Here is a 5,833-nt window from a genome sequence, read left to right on the forward strand (position 1 = left end):
ATGACGGGGCAGGCGAGAAGGGGCCAGGGGCACTGCCGCCGGGCCTGCCAAGCGAACACGGGGCTCCCTGCCTCAGTCCCCTCAGCCTGGGTTGAACTTTTCTTTTGGCATCTGCATTGTGGGTTTCTTGGGAGCAGAAGTTTTCCCGGGTAGAGTATGCTTTCCCTCTGGAGAGGCTCGGCTGTCCTGCCCCTGGCCAGTGTGCTCCTGCAGCACCAAGTCTCAGAGCTAACCACCACCTGCTGTCAGCAGAGAGGTGGGCAGAGCCCAGGAGGATTGTACCTGGGGACGAATGCACCACTGGCCTCCTCTATCATCTGCGGCCTCAGTGGAGCTGCTCAGATGCCAGACTGGAGGAAGCAGGAGAATCTTCCTCTCTTCCCAGGGGAGGAACCCATGCACCTGACCTGGGACGTTCACCCACCAGAGCACCAGGACTGAGGGGCTCGGAGCTCCTTGCTTGAGGCTGGGGCTCTCGGACAGGTCTCTGTCCCGAGCCCTGCACAGCGGCCCCCTCACCCCCGCCTGACCTCTCCGATCCCATGGGTGGCCCGCAGGCACTCATGCCCTTCCATGTTCTCTTGCCTTCTGGGGATCACGAGCCCACTTTATGCCAGGTGAGGTGCTAGGTGGACGCTGCAGCCTTGGAGGGAGCACTGGCCAGAGAAAAGCCATCTGTCTGTGTCTGCCCCCATTTACTGTTTTGTGGGATGAACAGATTCTGTCCAGGCGGTGACCGTTGAACACCTGCAGGCTGCAAGCCACCTCCCCCTGCGGTCCTCAGGTGCGTCTCCGGCTCTGGCCTCTGTGTACGCTAAGAGCCAATTACGTGTGTTCCCACATCTGTTTATGCCAATTGCACCAGTTCGTGTAATTACATCACGTGACTAAATATTACATAAAACAATGGCATTTCAGTGCGAACAGGAAGAAGGCGTTTGTTTCTATAAAAACAGTCGAATTTTTGGAAAGACTTAAAATGGGCAAGGTAGGAAAATTTTTCTTTCAAATTCAGTTTCCATGAATCTGCAATAAAGGATTGAAGGAAGGAGTCACAATTCTGACTGATGGTGATACCTGCAGGCGCTTCAAATTGCCTGCGTCCTCACAGCACGTTTGGTGGGTGGGATGTGCGCTGCGGGCATGGTAGCTGTGAGCCAGAAACCAGAGGGCAGAGGGGGGGTGTTTTCCCAGTGGTGACCAGATAGTAAGTGAGCATATGTCTAAGCGTTTTGTGTTGAGATGTTTAAGGCATCATCGGTGGTAATGACTGTCCACTTCACAAGACTGAGCCTGTGTGGCTCAGTCGGTTTAGCATCTGACTCTTCTTGACTTTGGCTCAGGTCATGATCCCAGAACTGTGAAATCGAGGCCTGCGTCAGGCTCTGCCCTTACTGTGGATCCTGCTTGGGATTCTCCCTCTCTCTCTCTCTCTCTCTCTCTGCCCCTCTCCCCTCCTTCTCCCTCCCTCTCTCTCCCTCTTCCTCTCTCTTTCTCTCCCTCCTCTCTCTCCCTGTCTCTCCTTCTCTCTTCCTTCCCCCTCCAACCCTCTTCTGCTCATGCTCCCTCTTTCCAAATTAAAAAAAAAAAAATGGTCCACTTCATAGGATGTTTTTGGTCCCGTTTGAGAGGGAGACTTCTGGGAGGCACTGTGATGGCGGGAGCTCACAGGGACCCAGGTCTCTCCAACATCCAGGATGTCATCCCCAGACCAGAGATCCCAGAACAGTGATACCTGTGGGATGGCATGTCAGAGTCTCCACAGCACCTGACACATCCTCAGGAGGAAGCACTCCAGTTTTGTTGTTACTCTTCAGTGGAGGAAGCGTGTAAAAGAGGGCTTACTTTTGTCACACATACGCACACGTGTCTGTATTTCTGTCTCTGTTCCAAAGACGGTAACTCTAAACGTGACTTTCTGTTCGGTCAGCGTACACAAAATAATCCTGAAAACATGGGAACTCACTTCCAAGAGAGAAAAAGAAGTGTAGACAGAAACTGAGGCATAAGCAGCAGTTACCTGCCGGTCAGGTCTCCTTAGGGTCCCAGAGAGCTGTCAGCTGGCCCCTCGACACGAAGACGCAGGGTCTCATACAGCGGCCACCTGGATGCTCACACACCAAGCGTGGGGATGCTTTGCTTGCAAAGCTCATTGCACTCCGTCTAGTTAGAAGGCAATATCTTTTGAAAGGTAAAATATTGCTCATGTAGATTATTTAACTTTTTTTTTTAGCTCCTTCTATAATAATAAAAAGAGGCATACAGCATCGAAATGAGCGATTTATGGAAACATATAAAGGAGCACATTTTCTTGGCGAGTCCTTGAAATTTAATTTAGAGATGTGGCAGCAGAGGAAAGGATGCATTTTCATGATGCTTGTTTCCTCTCCTTTGGGTGACTTTGCGGTGCCTTTGTGAGAGCAGCTGAGTTCAGGGAAGGAGCCACAGGGCCTTTCAGATGGTCAGGCATCCCCGTCCCTGAGCATTGGGTGGGGAGGGCCTTGTGCTAAGCCTGAGGAACTCCTGTCTCTGCACTCACTCCCTCGCTCGAGAGTTGAGTGCCACCGGCGTGTCTCTACTTGGACGTCAGGAGCCCATCTCACACTTGATGCATGGGGAGCTCAGCTCCTGCCTACGAAGCTTTCTCTGCGAAGTCTTTCCCAACCTCGTGGATTTCAACAGTGTCCGTCCAGGTGCTCCAGCCGGATCACCGTGTCATCCCGGCTCCTCTTTTCCTACACCTCACACATAATCCATCACCGTGCCTTTCAGCAACACCTTCCAAATACATCCAGAAGCCAGCTGACATAGATAGGTAGCTTGTAGCCAACACCACGTGGGCGCCTGAGGAACTGCCGTGGCTGCTGAACTTCCATCCTGCCCATCCTTACCCCATTTCGGTGTCTACATGAAGGCCAGTGGGAACCTGCTAACGCCCAGTAGGGCGATGTCACCCTGCTTCCAATCCTCTGAGGGCTCTTTTCTCCCTTGGCCGGTCATGTGACTGTGTGAGTGAGGGGCCGTTCTGCCGTGTGGTGCCAGGGGCTCCTGCAGCTGGAGACACTGAGAGCCAGGGGTGGTGAATGCGAGCAGGCACCCTCACAAACGGAGCAAGACCCACGGACAAAGCAGGTTCTTAGTGTTCTGGCCCCGTCCCTCTGATGCCAGAGCAGGCACATCCCTGTATCACGTCATCGTCACTGGGGAAGGCCTCCTAGGCTAGGACCTTGGTGGATGTGAAGGAAGATTGCCAGGAGGGAGAGAATACCAGATGGGTGAAATGTCTACGATTCCATTCTGGTTTAGGGAAGTAACTTACGCCTCAAAGATAGTGAGTGGGGCACCCGTGTGTCTCAGCCAGTTGACCGTCTTGACTCTTGAAATCATCTTAGGTCGTGATCTCACAGTTCATGGATCGAGCCCTGTGTCAGGCTCTTCATTGACGAGGAGGCTGCTTGCCATTCTCTCTCTCCCTCTCTCTCTCCCTTTCCTGCTTGCTCTCACTGTCTCAAAAATGGAGGAGGGGGAGGAGAAGGGAAAGGAGAAGGAGGAGGGGAAGGGGAAGAGGAAGGGGAAGGAGGTGCCTAGGTGGCTCCGTCACTTAAGCAACCAAGTTCGGCTCAGGTCATGATCTCACACTTCATGAGTTCAGGCCCCACGTCAGGCTCTGTGATGATTGCTTGGAGCCTGGAAGCTGCTTTGGTTTCTGTGTCTCCCCCTCTCTCTGCCCCTCCCCTGCACATGCTCTGCCTGTTTCTCAAAATTGAATAAATGTTAAAAAATTTTAGTAAAAGGAAGAAGGAGGAGGAGAGAGGGAGGAGGAGGAAGAGGGGAAGGAGGAGGGGAGTGGAGGAAGGGGGAGGAAGAGGGGAAGGAGAAGGAGGAGGAGGCAGAGGGGTGGGGGAGGGGGAGGGGGAGGAGGAGAAGGAGGCATAGATGATAATACAGAGTGGCTGGAATAACCAAAGCCCAGGTATGACCCTGTGTGATCAACCCTAGGTTGTGTGCCACAGCTAGGTTTTGTGTCACAACCCTAGTGCTTTCCCGGGAGAGTGCGCCAGGCGAGGGACGTCCCTGCTCTCACAGAGTGTACAGTCTGGAATACCTGTCTAAATTCCCTAAGAGGGTCTGAACTGACCGACATCAGCCAAGAGAGCTCACTGGCATCGCATGATGCTCTGCAGACCGAGTCTGGTTTCTCTGGGTGTCGTCCAGTCAGACTTGCGCGTGGCATTTAAGGCCCTCCTCTGGAATGAAACCAGGGGTCCAGGTGATGGATTGGTGACTGCTTCATTCATTCACACACATTCATTGAGCACCTGTTGTATGCCAGACACTGGGTCAGCCACTGGGGGTGGAGAGCCCCGCGAGACCATGAAGCGAACCAAGAGTCTCCCAGCACCACGGCTCCTGGAGGACCCTGTCGCAGAGCCATCTTGCACAAGGATATCTGGAAGGCCGCCCTGTGAAGCTGCCCCCACGCACACCACATCTCCGTTGTATGTTTACACAGGGCATCAGGGATTTATGTGGGGAGGCATTAAAGCATCAGGGATATCCAGTCAGAGCAACAAAAAAATACAGGGACCGTCTTTCAGTCCTGGTATCTGCACAGTTCCCTTTTTATGTGACAAATATGGAGAACAATTAGGTCCCTTTTGATGGGATAATTGCTTGCTACCTGAAGAAGCTGCCTTAAAATGACAACTCGAGCAACGTGGACTTGCCAGCACTATTTAAACCCGTCACATTATCCAGAAGAAGTGGAAGGAAGGCTGAGCCAATCCGTGAATGCCTCCTTCCTAGATTGCCCAGCCTTTTGTATCTGTTATTAAGCCCTTCACAAGTATGCTGCTTCTCTGGTGAGAAAATGTATTTGCATAGCTCCCAGTGGCTACACCAGACAGTGGTCAGCTCGAGATAAACCTCCCAGAGCTGGGGAGGAGGGTATTACGCACATACCATAACCAGGTCCAATTATGTTGAAAACCAATAGCTGTGTTTCTCTGCCCATGTGTTCCCTGAGTGTGAAGAGAAGGAACAAATAGACTGATAAAATAGAATGGAATGGAATGGAATGGAATGGAACAGAACAGAATGGAATGGAACAGAATAGAACAGAATAGAATAGGAGTAAAATAAACTAGACTAGGCTAGAATAGACTTGACTAGATTAGAACAGACTAGACTAGACTAGACTGGAATAGAATAGAAAAGAATAGAAAAGAATAGAATAGAATAGAATAGAATAGAATAGAATAGAATAGAATAGAATAGAATAGACTCAGACTAGAGTAGACGAGACTAGACTAGACTAGACTAGAATAGAATAGAATAGAATAGAATAGAATAGAATAGAATAGAATAGAATAGAATAGAAAAATAATATAGAATAGAATAGAATGGAATAGAATAGAATAGAATAGAATAGAATAGAATAGAATAGAATAGAATAGAATAGAATAGAATAGACTCAAGTAGATGAGAGTAGACGAGACTAGACTAGAATAGAATAATAAAATTGTTACAGGGTTTTAAGGATGGGAGTCTGAGGAGGATCCATTCAGGTTCTTGCCGCTTGTCCCGTCTTGTGTGGGTCTCCCAGGAGCACAGGGTATGCTGGTTCTGGCAGCCCCTGTGGGCTGCCCCCTGGTTGGAGGCAGTGTTGGGGTCTGCCAGCACTCCATGTGGCACCAGGAGCCTGGAAGTGCCTTCTTGAAGAAATGGCCTGGAGAGGCATGAAGCTCCTCGTTTTCTTTCTTTCCAGTAATTGACTGTATATTGAGTTCCCCACCAAAGTGGACAGTCAGGCGCTCGTTCCCAATGAAAATTG

This window comes from Panthera onca (genome assembly GCF_046562875.1).
Source record: "Panthera onca isolate mPanOnc1 chromosome Y unlocalized genomic scaffold, mPanOnc1 haplotype 2 h2.ChrY_unloc_9, whole genome shotgun sequence".
Lineage (NCBI taxonomy): Eukaryota > Metazoa > Chordata > Mammalia > Carnivora > Felidae > Panthera > Panthera onca.